Source organism: Rhinopithecus roxellana, chromosome 12 (genome assembly GCF_007565055.1).
Source record: "Rhinopithecus roxellana isolate Shanxi Qingling chromosome 12, ASM756505v1, whole genome shotgun sequence".
NCBI classification, from domain to species: Eukaryota; Metazoa; Chordata; class Mammalia; order Primates; family Cercopithecidae; genus Rhinopithecus; species Rhinopithecus roxellana.
Genome location: NC_044560.1, coordinates 12882737 through 12904232, shown reverse-complemented (window position 1 = coordinate 12904232; position 21496 = coordinate 12882737). Strand labels below are relative to the sequence as shown.

At 43.7% G+C, this 21496-nt stretch overlaps 1 protein-coding gene across 2 annotated transcripts in view; it reads left to right on the top strand.

Annotated features, from left to right (window-relative positions):
* Window positions 1-7414: 7414 nt before the first annotated feature.
* HMGCL (3-hydroxy-3-methylglutaryl-CoA lyase) overlaps window positions 7415-21496 on the top strand; it is a 41168-nt gene continuing 27086 nt past the window's right edge. Inside the window, exon 1 of one of the 2 annotated variants that reach the window (XM_010355756.2) lies at window positions 7415-7962. The gene's annotated coding sequence lies outside the window, so the exon portion shown is untranslated. The remainder of the gene's footprint in view (window positions 7963-21496) is intronic. The other variant, XM_030942631.1, reaches the window with a different exon arrangement.

Below are 21496 nucleotides of genomic sequence, written 5' to 3'. Positions count from 1 at the left end.
ACTAGCCAGGCGAGGTGGCGGGCGCCTGTAGTCCCAGCTACTTGGGAGGCTGAGGCGGGAGAATGGCGCAAACCCGGGAGGTGGAGCTTGCAGTGAGCTGAGATCCGGCCACTGCACCCCAGACCGGGCGACAGAGCGAGACTCTGCCTCAAAAAAAATAATAATAAAAATAAATAAATAAATAAATAAAAGCACCTCAGGAAAATATAGCGTTGAATGTTTATGTTAAAAAGAAGGCTGAAATGAAGGCCAGGTACAGTGGCTCACGCTTGTAATCCTAACACGTTGGGAAGGAGAGGTGGGTGGATTTCTTGAGTTCAGGAGTTCCAGACCAGCCTGGGCAACACAGCAAAATCCCACCTCTACAAAAAATACAAAAAGTAGCCAGGTGTGGTGGTGCACACCTGTAGTCTCAGCTATTTGGAAGGCTTAGGTAGGAGGATTGCTTGAGCCTGCGAGGTCGAGGCTGCAGTGAGCTGAGATCAGTCACACCACTGGACTCCAGCCTGGGTGACAGATCAAGACCCCGTCTCTAAATAAATAAATAAAATTTAAAACGCAAAAGAAGTAAAAGGATATAAGGAGCAGCAAGGATGAAACCAAACTGTCAATGTTCTCAGGTGATGAAACTGTCCACATAGAAAACTTCGAATAATATACAAATAAATCGTTAGAATTAATGAGATACTTTGGCAAGTTGTTGGATCAGACACAATTGCATTTCTACAGTCCAGAAACTAGAATACAGTGAAAATATTCCGTTTATCATAACAAAAGATATAAAGTAACTAAAATGAAATTAGCAAGAGTTGTGCAGGAAGCACCCAACCATTGCAGCTCCAACGGCCCCAGGTTTCCAACTTCCATTTCCCAAAGGAAGGGGATGCAAGAGCATCAGGATGGTGCCAGATGGCCTCTCTCAGACCTTTTGGAGGTTTCTTGACCCAGCCTTGCTGACTTTGTGGAATGTATTGAGCAAATCCTGTTGAGTGAATCCACGAAAAATTCCAACTCCTGGTAAAATCTCAAAATTGCAGCCCTGGAAATGTTCTCAGCTCATTTTTCTTTTCTTTTTTTTTTTTTTTTTTTTTTTTGAGACAGAGTCTCGCTCTCTTGCCCAGGCTGGAGTGCATGGCATGACCTTGGCTCACTGCAACCTCTGCCTCCCAGGTTCAAGCGATTCACCTGCCACAGCCTCCCAAGTAGCTAGGATTACAGGCACACACCACCACGCCCAGCTAACTTTTTTGTGTTTTTAGACAAGACGGGGTTTCACCATGTTGACCAGGCTGGTCTTGAACTCTTGAACTCCTCAAGTGATCCGCCCACCTCGGCCTCCCAAAGTGCTGGGATTACAAGCGTGAGCCACCGCGCCCCGGCAGTATCCAATGTCTTGAGTAAATCAACTTTGTTGGGTGTCATTCAAGAATGGCTGCTGTGAAAACTTGGAGAAACTCCTTTCAAAATTTAGTCCCAAATGTGTCCCTAATCCTTAAATCTTCAATGTTGCATCCAATGTCTCAAGTAAATCCACGCTATTTGATTTGATTGCAGTCTAGTTCCAAGAGAGACAGGTAGATCCAACTCCTTATAAAATCAAATCCCAAACTGTGTTCCCATCTCTGAGACCCAGACCACATCTAATATCTGGAGTAAATCTGTGCTGCTGGACATGATTCCGGATTCTAGAATAGTTACGATGGAGATGAGTTAGGTTCACATTCTTACAAATCAAGGTCCAAGGTATGTTGTTTCCTTTCCCTAAGCAGGTGGAATAGGTCTGTGGAGAGTGACAGGTGCAGATGGTTTGCTGTGAAGACATGGATGGAACCCTTTACCAAATGGAGGTCCAAAGTGTGTCCTGGTTCTTAAACTTGAACTCCTGGCCTCAAGCCATCCTCCCACCTCCACCTTCCAAAGTGCTGGGATTATAGGCGTGAGCTACCATGCCTGACCCCAATTCTTAAGTCTTCCAGACTGTATCAGATGTTGCTAATAAATCTGTATCCAGTAAATCCATGTTGGAGGGTCTTCCACAATGGAAATAATAAATTGAACGCGTTAAAATATTTGACCTCAACTCAAACGTCTAAAGTCATTCAGTGTTGAAATGACCAGGATTGCAATGAAGAGTGGGTTGAACGCCTTATAAGGGCCCACAGTGTGTCTCAACTCTTCAGCTAGCGACCTTGGGAGGCCGCTCACTCTCATTTGTCACAAAATCCCAGTGTGACAAACTATTTTTGTACTGCGCTTATCTTAGGAAGCTGTCAAAAGTGATGCATGCAATCTGTTAATGGGCTGGAAGTGTTCTAGCCATGGTTCCTAAAGGTAGAGGCAATCCTACCACGTGATGCAGCCAAGGAGACCTTCTCCAAGATCCAGACTCTGTACTAGTGAGGACTTCTTGGGCCTTAGGCCCAGGTGGCCAGCCTCCAGTGGGCAGAAAGATTGGGTGGGCCTTTGAGGCCCAAGTGACTGCATTGTCAGTCGTCTTAGGAAATTTCCCTCCCTTTATTTCATTATGTTCTTGCCTTTTAGAAAACAATTTTATTGAAATATAATTTATATGATAAAACTCATTCATTTAAAGTGTACAATTCAATAGTTTTTAGTATGTTCACAGAATTGTCCAACCATCACCACAATAATTTTGGAATATTTTTGTCATCCCCAAAAGAAATTTCACACATTTTGGCAGTCACTCCCCATTTCCATGCAACAGATTTCCCAGCCCTAGACAATCATTAATCTACTTTCTTTAGCTATGAATTTGCCTGTTTTGGGTACCTCATATAAATGGAATCATACAATGTGTGGTCTTTTTTGTCAGGCTTCTTTCACACAGCATATGTTTTCGAGGTTCACCCATGTTGTAACATATATCAGGTACTTTATTTTTATGACTCACTAATATTCCATCGTATGGACACACTATGTATTTATTGTACAGATTTTGGTTGTTTCTACTTTTGGATTAATTGTGAATAATGCTGCTGCAAACATCTGTGTACGAGTTTTTGTGTGGACATAATTTTTTTTTTTTTTTTAAGAGACGGAGTCTTGCTCTGTCACCCAGGCTGGAGTGCAGTGACACAGTCTTAGCTCACTGTAACCTTCACCTCCCAGGTTCAAGCAATTCTTCTCCTTCAGCTTCCCAAGTAGCTGGGACTACAGGCGCATGCCACCATGGCTGGCTAATTTTTTTTTTTTTTTTTTTGTATTTTAGTAGAAATGGGGTTTCACTGTGTTGCCCAGGCTGGTCTCGAACTCCCGAGCTCAGGTAATCTGCCTGTCTCAGCCTCCCAAAATGCTAGGATTACAGGCATGAGCCCCCACGTCCAGCCATGGATGTAATTTTTTATCTTAGGTAGACAGGGATCTTCAAAAAGTTCATGGAAAATGTATATAATGAAAAAAAAACTACATTGATTTTAAAATTCCTTTGTACCAAAATAAACTCATATAATGTCTGAAACAGGATCTACTTTTTTTTTTTCCACAGCTATCTACATTTATATCATCATCATCCATTGTTCTTGTCTACAGGGTGAGCACAACATTTTACCCCCGTGCCTGACAGACAGGCCAACTTGAACAGAAGCCTTCCCAGGCACCAGAGCAGAAGGGAAAATGTGCACACAGTTGCAAAGAACTTCACACTATTCCATCCCCTCTACTGCCACGGGATTTACTTTGAGGTACTAAGAAAAGAAAAAAGACATCAGTTTGAAAAGTGCCGATATTGCCGGGCACAGTGGCTCAAGCCTGTAATCCTAGCACTTAGGGAGGCCGAGACGGGCGGATCACGAGGTCAGGAGATCGAGACCATCCTGGCTAACATGGTGAAACCCCGTCTCTACTAAAAAATACAAAAATAAACTAGCCGGGCGAGGTGGCGGGCGCCTGTAGTCCTGGCTACTCGGGAGGCTGAAGCAGGAGAATGGCGTAAACCCGGGAGACGGAGCTTGCAGTGAGCTGAGATCCCACCACTGCACTCCAGCCTGGGCGACAGAGCAAGACTCCGTCTCAAAAAAAAAAAAAAAAAAGAAAAAAAAGAAAAGTGCCGATATCAGAGCAACATGAATTCTGCTAAAATTGAAGCAATAACAAACGTCAACTTTTTTTTTTTTTTTTTTTTTTGAGGCGGTGTCTTGCTCTGTCATCCAGGCTTGAGTGCAGTGGTGCAATCATGGCTCACTACAACCTTCGCCTCCCAAGTTGAAGAGATTCTCCTGCCTCAGCCTCCCGAGTAGCTGGGATTACAGGTACTTGCCACCACGCCCAGCCAATTTTTTGTATTTTTAGTAGAGACGGGGTTTCACTAGTTTGGCAAGGCTGGTCTCGAACTCCTGACCTCAGGTGATCCACCTGCCTTGGCCACCCAAAGTGCTGGAATTACAGGTGTGAACCACCATACCCAGCCAAACATCAGATTTATGATGAAGCTTCAGTGGAGGAAGGTGAAATCACTGATGCTTTATGAAAAGTTTATGAGAACAATGCCTCAAATAAATCAGCAGTTTACAAATGGATAACTTATTTTTAAGAAAGGGTAAGGCCGGGCGCGATGACTCAAGCCTGTAATCCCAGCACTTTGGGAGGCCGAGGCGGGTGGATCACGAGGTCAGGTGATCGAGACCATCCTGGCTAACATAGTGAAACCCCGTCTCTACTAAAAATACAAAAAAAAAAAAAAAAAAAAAAAAAAAAAACTAGCCCAGCGTGGTGGCGGGCGCCTGTAGTCCCAGCTATTCGGAGGCTGAGGCGGGAGAATGGCGTGAACGCGGGAGGCGGAGCTTGCAGTGAGTCGAGATCGCGCCACTGCGCTCCAGCCTGGGCGACACAGCGAGACTCTGTCTCAAAAAAAAAAAGAAAAAAAAAGGTAAGACAATGTTGAAGGTGAGCCCTGCAGCAGCAGATCATCTATATCAATTTTCGAGGAAAAATTCACTTTGTGCCCCAACTGAAGAGAACTGGCAATTAACAGCCCAAACAATAGCCAACATCGTAGACATCTAATTGGTTCGGCTTACACAATTCTGACTGAAAAGGTTCAGCAAACTTTCCCATGACTGGGTGCTAAAAGTATTGCACCCAGATAGGCCAGGCGCGGTGGCCCATGCCTGTAATCCCAGCACTTTGGGAGACCAAGGCGGATGGATCACAAGGTCAGGGATTCGAGACCAATCTGGCCAATATGGTGAAACCCCGTCTCTACTGAAAATACAAAAATTAGCCGGCCGTAGTGGGGCTTGCCTGTAGTCCCAGCTACTCAGGAGGCTTAGGCAGAAGAATTGCTTGAACCCAGGGAGCGGAAGTTTCAGTGAGCTGAGATTATGCCACTGCACTCCAGCCTGGGCGACAGAGCAAGACTCCTTCTCAAAAAAAAAAAAAAAAAAAAAAAAAAAAACTGCACCCAGATCAGCTGCAGGCAAAAGCAGAGCTTCTATTTATTTATTTATTTATTTAATAATTTTTTAGGCCAGGCAAGGGGGCTCACTCCAAAATCCCAGCACTTTGGGAGGCCGAGGCGGGCAGTTCACTTGAGGTCAGGAGTTCAAGACTAGCCTGGCCAACATGGTGAAACCCCATCTCTACTAAAAAAAAAATGCACAATTAGCTGGGCATGGTGGCACACACCTGTAATCCAGCTACTCAGGAGGCTGAGGCAGGAGAATCTCTTGAACCCAGAGGCAGAGGTTGCAGTGAGCCAAGATGGAGCCACTGCACTACAGCCTGGGCAACAAGAGTGAAACATTGTCTCAAATAATAATAATAATAATAAAATAATTTTTAAAAACTCACCACCTCAGCTTTATAAAGCAGAGCTTTTATTTATTTATTTATTTATTTATTTATTTATTTATTTATTTATTTTAGGTGGAGTCTCGCTTTTGTTGCCCAGGCTGGAGTGCAGTGGCACAATCTCAGCTCACTGCAACTGCGCCTCCCAGGTTCAAGCAATTCTCCTGCCTCAGCCTCCTGAGTGGCTGGGATTACAGGCATGTACCACCATGGGCGATGAATTTTTGTATTTTTAGTAGAGACGGGGTTTCACCATGTTGGTCAGGCTGGTCTTGAACTCCTGACCTCAGGTGATCTGCCCGCCTTGGCCTCCCAATCACTTGAAACTGGGAGGAGGAGGTTTCAGTGAGCCGAGAATGCGCCACTGCACTCCAGCCTGGGCAACTGAGTGAGACTGTCTCAAAAACAAACAAACAAAAAGGCCAGGGAGAGCTTCACCAAGCACTTCCCCAACTCACAACAATGCTCATGACTTTTTTTTTTTTTTTTTTTTTGAGACAGAGTCTCTCTTTGTTGCCCAGGCTGGAGTGCAGTGGCGCGATCTCGGCTCACTGCAAGTTCCGCCCCCTGGGTTCACGCCATTCTCCTGCCTCAGCCTCCCGAGTAGCTGTGACTACAGGCGCCCGCCACCTCGCCCGGCTAATTTTTTGTATTTTTAGTAGAGACGGGGTTTCACCGCATTAGCCAGGATGGTCTCCATCTCCTGACCTCGTGATCCACCCACCTTGGCCTCCCAAAGTGCTGGGATTACAGGCGTGAGCCACTGCGCCCGGCCTCCTGACTTCTTCTTTTGTAATCTGTAATCTTTTTTTTTGTTTTGTTTTTTTTTTTTTTTTTTTTTGAGGCGGAGTCTGGCTCTGTCGCCCGGACTGGAGTGCAGTGGCCGGATCTCAGCTCACTGCAAGCTCCGCCTCCCGGGTTCCCGCCATTCTCCTGCCTCAGCCTCCCGAGTAGCTGGGACTACAGGAGCCCGCCACCTCGCCCGGCTAGTTTTTGTATTTTTAGTAGAGACGGGGTTTCACTGTGTTAGCCAGGATGGTCTCGATCTCCTGACCTCGTGATCCACCCGTCTCGGCCTCCCAAAGTGCTGGGATTACAGGCTTGAGCCACCGCGCCCGGCCATCGGAGACATGTAATCTGTAATCTTAAAAAAATATTTAAAGGGCAGCCATTTTTCTTCAGTTAATAACACAAAAAAGACTGCATTGACATGGTTTAATTCCCAGGACCCTCGGCCCTTTAAGGATAGACTAAATGCATATCATAGCTTTACAAAAATGTCTTGCCCTTGATAGAGCTTATACTGAGAAATGAGGTTTATATTTTTTATCTTAATCTTTTGATTCCATTTTCCAGTAAGTTTTTAAAGTCCCCTCGTATACCTAGAAGCGAAATTACTGGGTCATATGGTAACTATGTTTAACTTATTTTGTTGTGATAAAATATATGTAACATAAGACATGTCATTTTAAACATTTTTAAGTGTACAACTCAGTAGCATTACTTTCACAATGTTGTGCAACTGAAACGGGAAGAGTTCCTTTTCCCCCTCGCAGGGCGTGCGATGAGGGTGTGGCGCGCGGTGGGGGTGTGGCTCGCTTCTTAGGTGCCCGGCTGCTCAAACCTCTAGGGGAGCGTACAGACAGGCAGGCTGTGGGCCTGCAACCCCACGGCAGCATGTAGGGGTAGATGTTTACAGCTCCTGAAACTCCAGTGGGCGTGTGTTACAGGTTGCTCTTTCAGTTTTGCTGTCTATAGGCGGCTTGTGTTAACCAGCTCAATTAGACCCTCTACCTTGTCACAAGGACAGAGGGCTTTCTGTATCCTGGGTCCTTGCTCGGTGTACCGGAAGAATTGGATCACACCTGGGCTTAGAGAACGAGTGCAAGGTTTTATTGAGTGGCGATAGCTCTTGGCAGATGTTGGAAGCCAGAAGAGAGTGCAGCAGGAAGGTTTTCCCCTGCAGTCGGGCCACTAAGCAGCCCGGGACCCCCTTCGACGGTCCCAGCCAAACTCCGCGTCGTTCTGCTGGTCAGTGGCCTGCTGGCGTGCCAGTGCCTGCTTATGTGCTCCTCTGGACGTCCAGCCGCCTGTGTGTTCCTCCACTGATGTGATCCTCTCCACGTCCGGCTACCTGTGTGTCTGCCTGCTAAGGTCTTGTGGTTTTTTATAGCACAGGATGGGGGCGTGGCAGGCCGGGTGGTCTTGGGAAATGCAACATTTGGGCAGGAAAACAAAAATGCCTGTCCTCACCTAAGTCCGTGGGGGTGGAGCCGTAGCCAGGGACCACGTCCTCACATCCTCCTCTACCCAGCACTTCCTTCCCTCCTTTCCATATCATTTATAGGGACCATGCTCTTCCCTTCCCAGCACTTCCTTTCGGTATCACAACCGTTACTGCAACCTATTTCTAAAATTTTTCATTACCCCAAACAGAAATTATATGACCATTAAGCAATAACTCACCATTCCTCTCCCCACACCACCCCAACCGCTGGGAACCTCTAATCTACTTTCTATCTTTATAAATTTTCCAATCTAGATATTTTATATAAGTGGAATCATACAATATTTGTCATCTTGTGTATGGCTTATTTCACTTAGCATAATATTTCAAGGTTCACCCATGATGTAGCAGGTATCAAAATTTTACTCTTTTTTAAGGCTGAATAATACTTCATTGCATGTTTATCCGTTCATCAGTTGATGGACATTTAAATTGTTTATGCCGTTTAGTTTTTGTGAATAAGGCTGCAATGAACATTGGTGTACAAGTACGTGTTTGAGTTTCTGATTTTCAGTTCTTTTGGGTATATACCTAGGAGTGGAATTGCTAAGTCATATGGTGAGTTTGTGGTTAGCGTTTAGAGGAACCACCAAACTGTTTTCCACAACAGCTGTACCACTTTACATTCCCACTAGCAATGTATGAAGGTGCCAATTTCTCCACATTTTTGTCAACACTTGTTATTATCTATTTTTTAATTACAGCCATCCTAGTGGATGAGAAGATTCTTTTATTTTTAGGCCACTTCTTTTCAGTTATGATTTTCTAGGAAATTATCCATTTCAACAAAGTTTTCAGATTTATTGTCCATAAATTTGTACAGTAAACATTTCAGTGTTGTTGTTGTTATTGTTCTTTTTTTTTTTTTTTTTTTTGAGACGGAGTCTCGCTCTGTCACCCCACCCAGTCACCCAGGCTGGAGTGCAGTGGTGTGATCTCAGCTCACCGTAACCTCCACCTTCCGGGTTCAAGCAGTTCCCTGTCTTGGCCTCCCGAGTAACTGGGATTATAGGCACCTGCCACCACCCCAGCTAATTTCTGTATTTTTTTTTTTTTTTAAGTAGAGACGGGGTTTCACCATGTTGGGTCAGGCTGGTCTTGAACTCCTGACCTCGTGATCCACCTGCTTCAGTCTCCCAAATTGGTGGAGTTACAGGTGTGAGCCACCATGCCCAGCCTTCAGCGTTCTTCTAAAAGGCAGTAATCAGCCGGGCACAGTGGCTCATGCCCATAATCCCGCACTTTGGGAGGCCAAGGCAGGTGGATTACCTGAGGTCAGGAGTTCAAGACCAGCCTAGCCAACATGGTGAAACCTCATCTCTATTAAAAATACAAAAATTAGCTCGACATGGTGGCACGCACCTGTGATCCCAGCTACTCAGGAGGCTGAAACAGGAGAATCATTTGAACCCGGAGGCATAGGTTGCAGTGAGCTGAGATCGCTCCACTGCACTCCAGCCTGGATGACAAAGCAAGACTCTGTCTCAAAAATAAAAAATAAATGTAAAAAGGGGAGTGGAGATAGCTCTTGGCAGATGTTGGAAGCCAGAAGAGAGTGGAGTAGGAAGGTTTTCCCCTGGAGTCGAGCCATTGAGCAGCCCGGGACCCCCTTCGACGTGCATGCCTTTTTTGTGATCTGTTGTGAAGCTTGTCAATTTTATTAGATTCAAAGAACCAAGTTTCTTTGTTGTTGTTGTTGTTGTATGATCCTCTTTGTTGTAATATTTTCTTATTTTACTCAAATTTCTACCTTTTCAGGCCAGGTGCGGTGGTTCATGCCTGAAATCCTAGCACGTCGGGAAGTTGAGGCAGGCAAATCGCTTGAGCCCAGGAGTTCATGGCGAGACCCCTCTCTACAAAAAAATACAAAAATTAGCTGGGTGTGATGGTGTGTGCCTGTAGTCCCAGCTACTCGAGAGGCTGGGACAGGAGGATCACTTGAGCCCATGAGGTTGAGGCTTCAGTGAGCTGCGATCACACTACCACATTCTACTCTGGGCAACAGAGCAAGATGCTGTCTCAAAAAACAAACACATTTTTACCTTTTATTTTGTCTTTTATTTTACTTACTTTTTGTCTGTTCTTTTTCTCACACCTTTTTCTATTCATTTCTTTTTTTTTTTATTTTTTGAGATCAATCTTGCTCCGTCACCCAGGCTGGAGTGAGTAGCATGATCTCGGTTCACTGCAACCTCTGCCTCCCAGGTTCAAACGATTATCCTGCCTCAGACTCCCGAGTAGCTGTGACTACAGGCGTATGCCAACATGCCCAGTTAATTTTTGTATTTTTAGTAGAGATGGGGTTTCACCATGTTGGCCAAGCCAGTCTCAAACTCCTGACCTCAGGTGATCTGCCTGCCTCAGCCTCCCCAAGTGCTGGGATTGCAGGCATGAGCCACTGCACCCAGCCTCACATCTTTAGTTAGAAACTTCATTTGCTAATCTTCAACTACCATTTCCAATGCAAGCATTTGTCTTTTAATATATTTCCATTATCATTCTATTATAATTTCTTTTTTCTTTTTTTTTGGAGATGGACTTTCGCTCTGTCACCCAGGCTGGAGTGCAGTGGTGTGATCTCGACTCACTGCAACCTCCGCCTCCTGAGTTCAATTAATTCTCCTGCCTCAGCCTCTGTAGTAGCTGGGATTACAGGCAGCAGCCACCAGGCCCAACTAATTTTTGTATTTTTAATAGAGATGGGGTTTTGCCATGTTGGTCAGGCTGGTCTCGAATTCCTGACCTCAAGTGATCCACCCTTCTCAGCCTCCCAAAGTGCTGGGATTACAGGCGTGAGCCACCACACCCCACCTATTATAATTTCTTTCTTTTCTTTTCCTTTCTTTTTTTTTTTTTTTTTTTTTTGAGACTAAGTCTTGCTCTTGTTGCCCAGACTGGAGTGCAATGGCACAATCTTGGCTCACTGCAACCTCTGCCTCCCGGGTTGAAGCGATTCTCCTGCTTCAGCCTCCCAAGTAGCTGGGATTACAGGCACCTGCCACCACGCCCAGCCAATCTTTTGTATTTTTAGTAGAGACAGGGTTTCACCATGTTGGCCAGGCTGGTCTCAAACTCCTGACCTCAGGAGATCCGCCTGCCTCGGCCTCCCAAAGTGCTGAGATTACAGGTGTGAGCCACCATGCCTGGCCTATAATTTCTATTATGATTTTTTTCTTTGAGTCATGAGTTAGGGTTTTTTTTCCCCCCATACTTTCCATGCATAAGGTTTTGTTATGTCTAACTTAATTGCTCTATTTCTTTCTTTTTTTTTTTTTTTTAGACGGAGTCTCGCTCTGTTGCCCAGGCTGGAGTGCAGTGGCACAATCTCGGCTCACTGCAAGCTCCATCTCCCGGGTTCCCGCCATTCTCCTGCCTCAGCCTCCCGAGTAGCTGGGACTACAGGCGCCCGCCACCACGCCCGGCTAGTTTTTTGTATTTTTAGTAGAGACGGGGTTTCACCGTGTTAGCCAGGATGGTCTCGATCTCCTGACCTCGTGATCCGCCCGTCTCGGCCTCCCAAAGTGCTGGGATTACAGGCTTGAGCCACCGCGCCCGGCCAGTTGCTCTATTTCTAATGAGTTTTCCATCAGAATTGTGTAAACTGAACCAATTGAGATGTCTATGGTGTTGGCTATTGTTTGTGATGTTAATTATCGGCCCTCTTCAATTAGAGTACAAACAAGATGAAATTTTTTCCTTAAAACTTGATGTGATGACCTGCTGCTGTGGGCTTCATTTTCAACATAATCTTGTCTCCTCTTAACATGAGTTATCCAGTTGGGTATGGCGGCTCATGCCTGTAATCCCAGCACTTTGGGATGCCAAGGTGAGAGGATCACTTGAGCCCAGGAGTTCAAGACCAGCCTAGGCAACATAGTAAGACCCCCATCTCTACAAAAAATACAAAACAAAAAATTGAGCTGGGCATGGTGGCATGTGCCTGTCATCCCAGCTACTAGGGAAGCTGAGGTGGAAGGATTGCTTGAACCCAAAGGCTCAAGGCTGCAGTGAGCTGTGATTGTGCCACTGCACTCCAGCCTGGGTGACAGAGAAAGATCCTGTCTCTAACACACACACACACACACACACAGTTATCCATTTGTCATTAACTATGGTTAATAGGATATGTATGTCACCAATTTTTTGCAATTTGCTTTATGGCCTAGAATATCATAAACGTTCATAAAAGTTCACACTAAGTTCCACTAATGTAAAAAATCTGCTATTGCTCTCACAGCATTTGCAGAAAGGCAGATGTTGCGATTTAAACATTATTATTCCCACTTGCAGAAGAGAGGTCATCTGCTGTTGTTAAGGAAAAGCTGTAAACAGAGATTTGCTGTTGTCCATTAGAAATGCAATCTGAGGCCAGGCATGGTGCCTCACACCTGTAATTGCAGCACTTTGGGAGGCTGAGGTAGGCGGATCACCTGAGGTCAGGAGTTTGAGACCAGCCTGACTAACATGGTGAAACCCCGTCTCTACTAAAAATACAAAAATTAGCCAGGTATGGTGGTGGGCACCTGTAGTCCCAGCTATTCGGGAGGCTGAGACAGGAGAATTTCTTGAACCCGGGAGGTGGAGGTTGCAGTGAGCCAAGGTCACACCACTGCACTCCTGCCTGGTGACAGAGCAAGACTCTGTCTCATTAAAAAAAAAAAAATTTAGAAAGAGAGAAAAAGTCCTGGGGAAAAAACCTATTACCATAAAATCTGAAGGTCTGAGAAAGGTGCACGGAATTGTGGTGAATCTTATTTACTACTGCGGTCTCAGCACCTAGCACCAACTTGTGCCTTAGTCACAGCAGCCATCTCTTTTAGTAGTTTGAAGAAAAAGGAAGAGGAAAGAGGGAATAGTGTTCGCATGTAGCAAAGAAAGCATTCTCTAGGGTCAGATTTGGGTCTGAACTTACCTACCATACATGATCTTAGAAAAGTTATCTAACGTTGGCCGGCCACGGTGGCTCAAGCCTGTAATCCCAGCACTTTGGGAGGCCGAGACGGGCGGATCACGAGGTCGGGCGGATCACGAGGTCAGGAGATCGAGACCATCCTGGCTAACCCGGTGAAACCCCGTCTCTACTAAAAAATACAAAAAACTAGCCAGACAAGGTGGCGGGCACCTGTAGTCCCAGCTACTGGGGAGGCTGAGGCAGGAGACTGGCGTAAACCCGGGAGGCGGAGCTTGCAGTGAGCCGAGATCCGGCCACTGCACTCCAGCCTGGGCGACAGAGCGAGACTCCGTCTCAAAAAAAAAAGAAAAGAAAAGAAAAGAAAAGTTATCTAATGTCTCTGAAGCCTCCATTTCCTCATCTCTCAGATGGAAAGAGAAATATTTATGTTGCAGAGTTTGATAACTCATGAAAAGTTACTATATATCACAACCAAAATAGAAAAGGTACTTAATAAATGGTAGCTGCTATTGTTAATAATTATTGTAAGCTTTGTAACTGAAGGTGGGTTACAATGCAAAAAAGGAAACATCTTGGTTAAAATAAGATTCCAACTAAGGGTGACCCTGAGCCAAGTCTCTTACAGTTGCTAATATTACTCTTTCAGTATTTACTTAATGCCACCAAATGTGCCTGGTATTGGAGACACCACATTCAACAACCAGATAAAGTCTCTGCCCTTTAGTTTAGACGTTTCCCTCAGAGCTGTGCTTGTAAGTTATTTGCTTTTGCAGAATTTGCCAACAAGGGCTTTTAGGAGGCAAACAGGGGAAGGAGGGAAGCCTCGTGTCTGTGACAATTAGGAGTACTAGGGACTGGGGAGCTGGCAAGGGTATGCCTCCCCTAAGTCTTTTTTTTTCTTATGCAGTTACTTATTTTTTTTTTATTGTGGTAAATATATATAGCATAAAGTTTACCATTTTAACTCAGTGCCATTAAGTATATTCACATTGTTATATAACCATCTCCACTAACCAGAACTCCTTCATGTCCCAAACTGAAATTCTGTACCCATTAAACAATAACTCCCAATTTCTTTCCACTCCCAGCCCCCGATAACTACTATTCAACTTTCTTTCTCTATGAATTTGACTATTGTAAGTTCTCATTGTAATAGTTAGGATTCTCCAGAGAAACAAAACCAATAAAATATATAGGCCGGATGCAGTGGCTCACACCTGTAATCCCAACACTTTTGGAGGCTGCTGGAGCACCTGAGGTCAGGAGTTCAACACCAGCCTGGCCAACATGGTGAAACCCCGTCTCTATTTAAAAAATACAAAAATTAGCCAGGCATGGTGTTGGGTGCCTGTAGTCCCAGCTACTCGGGAGGCTGAGGCAGGAGAATTGCTTGAACCCAGGAGGTGGAGGTTGCAGTGAGCCAAGATCACGCCACTGCACTCCAGCCTGGGTAACAAGAGCAAAATTCCATCTCAAAAAAAAAAAAAAAAATATATATATATATATATATATATGAAATATCATGATCTGGTGTCAGCAAGCTGGAGACCAAAAAAAGCCAGTGAGGTTTAGCTACAGTGGAAGCCCAGGGGCCTGAGAACAAGGGGAGCCAACGGTGTAGTGTAAGTCCCAGTCTGAATGCAGAAGAGAGAATTCTTCTTTCCCCACCTTTTTGTTCTATTCAGGCCTTCGAAGGGTTGGATGATGCCCCCCACATTGAGGGAGTAATCTGCTTTACTCCCTCTACTGATTCAAATGCTAACCTCATTCAGAAAAACCCTCACAGACACACCCAGAAATAATGTGTAGTTAAATATTTGGATACCCTGTGGCCTAGTCAAGTTGACACATAAAATTAACCATCACACCCACATAAGTAGAATCATGAAATTTGCCCTTTTGTGTCTGGCTTAGCAGAATATTTTTAAGGTTTATCCATGTTGTAACATGTATCAGAATTGTATATATATATATATATATATATATATATTTTTTTTTTTTTTTTTTTTTTTTTTTTTTTGAGACGGAGTCTTGCTCTGTCTCCCGGGCTGGAGTGCAGTGGCCGGATCTCAGCTCACTGCAAGCTCCGCCTCCCGGGTTCACGCCATTCTCCTGCCTCAGCCTCCGGAGTAGCTGGGACTACAGGCGCCCGCCACCTCGCCCGGCTAGTTTTTTTTTTTTGTTTTTTTTTTTTTGTATTTTTAGTAGAGACAGGGTTTCACCGTGTTAGCCAAGATGGTCTCGATCTCCTGACCTTGTGATCTGCCCGTCTCGGCCTCCCAAAGTGCTGGGATTACAGGCTTGAGCCACCGTGCCCGGCCCAGAATTGTATATATTTTTAAGAATGAGTAACTATTGTAGGTATACAGCACATTTTGTTCATCTATTTATCTGTTAATGAACATGTGGGTTCTTTACACCTTTTGGCCATCACAGATAATGTTACTAAGGAAGGAGACCACTGCTACTCCTGGCTGCCCTCCTCCCCACACCTTGCTTAGTTCACAAGACAGGAGGAAGGAGAGAAAGCAAAAAGTTAGAAAGAAACAAAAGATAAATAGCCAGATAGACTTGGCACCACCACCCGGCCCTAGGAGTTAAAAAAAGTAATAATAACATCAACCCCTGACCTAAACTACTTGTGTTACCTGTAAATTCCAGACACTGTATGAAAAAAAGCATTGTAAAACTTTTTGTTCTGTTAGCTGATGCATGTAGCCCCCAGTCACGTTTCCCACGCTTGCTCGATTTATCACGACCCTTTCACGTGGCCCCCTTAAAGTTGTAAGCCTTTAAAAAGGCCAAGAATTTCTTTTTGGAGGAGCTCGGCTCTTAAGACTCAAATCTGCTGACGCTCCCGACCGAATAAACCACTTCCTTCCTTTAATCCGGTGGATGAGGAGTTTTGTCTGTGGCTCGTCCTGCTACGTTACTACAAGCCACATTATCGCTCATTATGTTAGACAGGGTTCTCCAGAGAAACAGAACCAATAGGAGATCATATATAATAAGTATATTATATATACATATATTATATATAATATATGTATATATAATATATTATATAAAAATATATAATTATAAATAAAATATAAATATATGATATATGATATACTTATAATTTGTTATATAATAATTTATAAATATATTATATATTAATACATTAAAATTATATATGTAAATTTATATATACATAAAAGCTATTCAGGAGGCTGAGGTGGGAGGGTCACCTGAGCCCAGGGAGATGAAGGCTGCAGTGAGCTGTGATTGCACCACTGCACTCCAGCCTAGGTTTCACAGTGAGACCCTGTCTTTAAAAAAAAAACATAGGCTGGGCGCAGTGGCTCACGCCTGTAATCCCAGCACTTTGGGAGGCCAAGGTGGACAGATCACTTGAGGTCAGCAGTTCAAGACCAGCCTGACCAACATGGTGAAACCCCATCTCTACTAAAAATACAAAAATTAGCCAGGTGTGGTGGTGTGTGCCTGTAATCCCAGTTACTCGGGAGGCTGAAGCATGAAAATTGCTTGAACCCAGGAGGTGGAGGTTGCAGTGAGCTGAGACTGCACCACTGTACTCCAGCCTGGGCGACAGAGTGAGACTCAGTCTCAAAAAATAAATAAATAAATAAATAGATAAATAAAACAAAAATAAAAACAGACATTACCATATGATCCAGGAATTTCACTTCTAGAAATACACTGAAAATAATTGAAAACAGGGAATTAAACAGATATTCACATACCAGTAATGTTGCTGTTTGCTCATAAATATATATTCTTGTATACACAGAATATATATTTATATGTAAATTGGTATAACAATACAAATGTTGCTATGTTGCTCATAAATATATATTCTTGTATATACAGAATATAAATAAATATATATTTATAAATAAATTTATATTCTATACATTCTATATATAAATATATATTTATGAATATATTTATATTCTGTATATACAAGAATATGTATTTATAAGCAACATAGCAACACTATTGGTATATGTATATATGTTTAATTCCCTATTTTCAATTATTTTAGGTATATTCCTAGAGGTGAAATTCATGGATCATATGGTAATTTTTATTTTTATTTTTTATATTTTTTCAGACAGGGTCTCACTGTCACCTAGGCTGGAGTGCAGTGGTGCAATCACAGCTCACTGTAGCCTCCACCTCCCAGGCTCAAGTGATCTTCCCACCTCAGCCTCCTGAGTAGCTTGGACTACAGACATGTGCCACCACACTGGGGTAATTTTTGTTTTTTTTGTTTTTTGTGTTTTTTTTTGTTTTTGAGACAGAGTCTCGCTCTGTCGCCCAGGCTGCAGTGCAGTGGCACGATCTTGGCTCACTGCAAGCTCCGTTTGCCAGGTTCATGCCATTCTCCTGCCTCAGCCTCCCAAGTAGCTGGGACTACAGGCGCCTGCCACCACGCCTGCCTAATTTTTTGTATTTTTAGCAGAGACGGGGTTTTACCGTGTTAGCCAGGATGGTCTCGATCTCCTGACCTTGCGATCCGCCCACCTTGGCCTCCCAAAGTGCTGGGATTACAGGCGTCAGTGACCGCGCCTGGCCCAATTTTTGTGTTTTTTGTAGAGACGAGGTTTACTATGTTACCCAGACTGGTCTTGAACTCCTAAGCTGAAGTGATCCACCTACTTTGGCCTCCCAAAATACTAGGATTATAGGTGTGAGCCCCTGCACCTGGCTGTTAATTCTGTGTTCAATGTTTTGAGGTATACTGTTTTTCACAGTGGTGGCACCTTTTACATTTTCATCAGCAATGCGCCAGTGTTCTAATATCTCTGCGTCCTTGCTAGCAATTGTTATTTTTCAGGGTTTTGTTTAAAAAAGTGTCATAGCCATTGTAGCTGGTATGAAGTGGTATCCCTTTCTAGCTTTGATTTGGATTTCCCTAATGATTAGTGATGTTGAGCAGCTTGTGTGCTTATCAGTCATTTGTATATCTTCTTTGGAGAAATCTCTGTGCAAGTCCTTGCCCATTTTGGGGTTGGTTTTTTTTTTATTGTTGAGCTTTAAGAGTTCTTTATATATTCTGGATATGAAGCCCTTTTCAAATATTTTCTCCCATTCTATGGGTTGCCTTTTCACTTTGTGAGTAGTGTCCTTTGATGCACAAAACTTTTTAATTTTGATGAAGTCTCATTAATTTTTTTCTTTTCTTCTTCTTCTTCTTTTTTTTTTTTTTTTTTTTTTTTTTTGAGACAAAGTCTTGCTCTGTTGCCCAGACTGGAATGCAGTGGCGTGACCTTGGCTCACTGCAACTTCCCTATCCAGGCTCAAGAGATCCTCCCACTTCAGCCTCTGGAGTAACTGGGACTACAGGTGTGCATGCCACCATGCCCAGTTAATTTTTTTTGCAGAGATGAGGTTTCATCATACTGCCTAGGCTGATCTTAACTCATGGGCTCCAGTGATCCTCCCGCCTCAGCCTCCCAAAGTGCTGGGATTACAGGCATGAGCCACCAAGCCTGGCCAATTTTTATTCTTTTGTTGCCTGTGTTTTTGGTGTCATATCTAAGAAATTATTGCCAGATCCAATGCTGTGAACCTCTTTCACCTACATATTTTTTCTTTTTAAAAAATCAACTTTTATTTTAGATACAGGAGGTACCTGTGCGGGTTTGTTACGTGGGTCTCTTGCATCCAGGTGGAGAGTACGGTACCCAACAGGTAGTGTTTCAAGCCATTCCCCCTCCCTACCCCATTCCCAGTAGTCTGCAATGTCTATTGTCCCCCCCCCCCTTTTTTTTTTGAGATGGAGTCTCCATCTGTCACCAGGCTGGAGTTCAGTGGCGCGATCTTGGCTCACTGCAACCTCCATGTCCAGGGTTCAAGTGATTCTCCTGCCTCAGCCTCCTGAGTAGCTGGGACTACAGGCACGCGCAACCACGCCCACCTAATTTTTATATTTTTAGTAGAGACGGGGTTTTACCATGTTGGCCAGGATGGTCTTGATCTCTTGACATCGTGATCCGCCCACCTTGGTTTCCCAAAATGCTGGGATTACAGGCATGAGCCACTGCACCCGGCCTTGTTTTGTTTTTTGAGACAGTCTCACTCTGTTGCCCAGGTTGAAGTACAGTAGCACAATCTCAGCTCACTGCAGCCTCTACCTCCTGAGTTCAAGCTATTCTCCTGCCTCAGCCACCCAATTAGCTGGGATTACAGGTGCCTGCTACCATACCCGGCTAATTTTTGTATTATTAGTAGAAATGGGGTTTCACCATGTTGGCCAGGCTGGTCTCAAACTCGTGAGCTCAAGTGATCCACCCATTTCAGCCTCCCAAAGTGCTGGGGTTACGTGCGTGAGCCACCATGCCTGGCCTATTGTTCCCACGTTTATGTCTATGTGTGCTCAATGTTTAGCTCCCACTTATAAGAGAGAACATGTGGTATTTGGTTTTCTGTTCCTGAGTTAATTCACTTAGGATTATAGCCTCCAGCGCCATCCATGTTGTTGCAAAGAACATGATTTCATTATTTTTTATGACTGTGCTTTTTCCCCTACATTTTCTTCCAAGAGTCTTATAGTTTTCGTTCTTATGGTTAGGCCTTTTACCCATTTTGAGTTAGGTTTTGTATATGGTATCAAGTAAGGGTCCAACTTTATTCTTTCACATGTGGATATCTAGTTTTCACAGCATAATTTGTTTACAAAGGCTGTCTTTCTCCATGGAATGATTTTGGCACTTTTGTCAAAAATCATTTGACCATATATACAAGCCTTTGTATCTGGGCTCTCTATTTTACTTCATTGGTGTACGTCTGTCTTTATTTCAGTACCACACTCTTTTGTTTACTATGGTAAGGTTTGAAATCAGGAAGTTTGAGTCCTCCAACTGTCCTTTTTCAAAATTGTTTTGGTTATTCAAGGGCCATTGAGATTCCATGTGAATTTTAGGATGAATGTTTCTATTTCTGCAAAAAAAATCCTTGGGATTTTAATAGGGAATGCATTCAACCTGTAGATCATTTTTGATAGTATTAACATTTTAACAATATTAAGTCTTCTTGGCCAGGTGCTGGGACTCACATCTTTAATCTCAACACTTTGGGGCGCCAAGACAAGAAAGATCACTTGAACCCAGGAGTTCAAGACCAGCCTGGGCAACATGGCAAGACCCTCGTTGGTACAAAAAATGTAAAACTTAACTGGGTGTGATGGCGAACGCACCAGTGGTCCCGGCTACTCAGGAGGCTGAGGTGGGAGGATGGCTTGAGCTCAGGAGGTTGAGGCTACAGTGAGCTATGATTGCACTATTACGCTGTAGCCTGGTCAAGAGAGTGAGTGAGACCCCATCTAAAAAAAAAAAAAGGCTGGATGTGGTGGCTCACACGTGTAATCCCAGCACTTTGGGGAGGCCAAGGAGGGTGGATGACTTGAGTTAAGGAGTTGGAGACCAGCCTGGCCAACATGGTGAAACCCTGTCTCTACTAAAAGCACAAAAATTAGCCGGGCATGGTGGCAGGTGCCTGTAATCCCAGCTACTCGGGAGGCTGAGGCAGGAGAATTGCTTGAACTCAGGAGGTGGAGGTTGCAGTGAGCCGAGATTGCACCACTGCACTCCAGCCCGGGCAACAGAGCAAGACTCTGTCTCAAAAAAATAATAAATAAATAAATAAATATTAAAAATTTAAAAAAAGCAAAAGCAAACAAACTAAAAAAGAGTATTAAGCATTCCAATTCATGAATATGGGATGTCCTACCACTATGTCTTCTTTAATTTTTTTCACCAATGGTTTATAATTTTCAGTATACAAGTCTTGAAAGTCATATTTTAAATAATACCATGCCAGTATGTTTGGGCCAACTACAGCCCTCTAGCACAGGTTTAAGAATTCTGTGGGTAATGCTCTGAGTGTCATGATAGAGAAAATTTCCAGTGCTGCTGAAACCTAACAGAATATGTATCGTGTCTTGTTTTTTCTTTAGATAAAATCTGAGCTCCTTAAAGTCAAGGAAAGTGCCTTCTCTGCCTTTCCTGAGAATACCAAAGACACGCCAATTAGCATCCACCTAGTAACTATTTAAAAATGCAAATTTAGTCAGATTTCCTTGCTCTAAACCATTCAAAATCACTGCTATTAGGACAGCTGTTATTAGTGTGTTCACCAAAACCCTGCGGGACAGTTCCTGCCAAACTCTCCAATCTTAGTAGGAAGTCCCTTTCCTACTCCCTCCCTGCTCTCCAATCATTCCAGCCTTCTTTTCATCTTGCTAAAAAGATGTTTTCAAACATTTCTGAGTGCAGCCCACAGAAAGAAATTTATTTTACATTGCAACCCTGTTGATATATATAATGAACACAAGTTTTGCAAAGCAGTATTTAGCTTTACTACTTTTATACATTGTATTCTAATATTTTTCTTATTTATTGTATAGACTTGGGGTCTCACTTTATTGGCCAGAGTGGTCTTCAAGTCCTGACCTCAAGTGATCCTCTCACCTTAACCTCCCA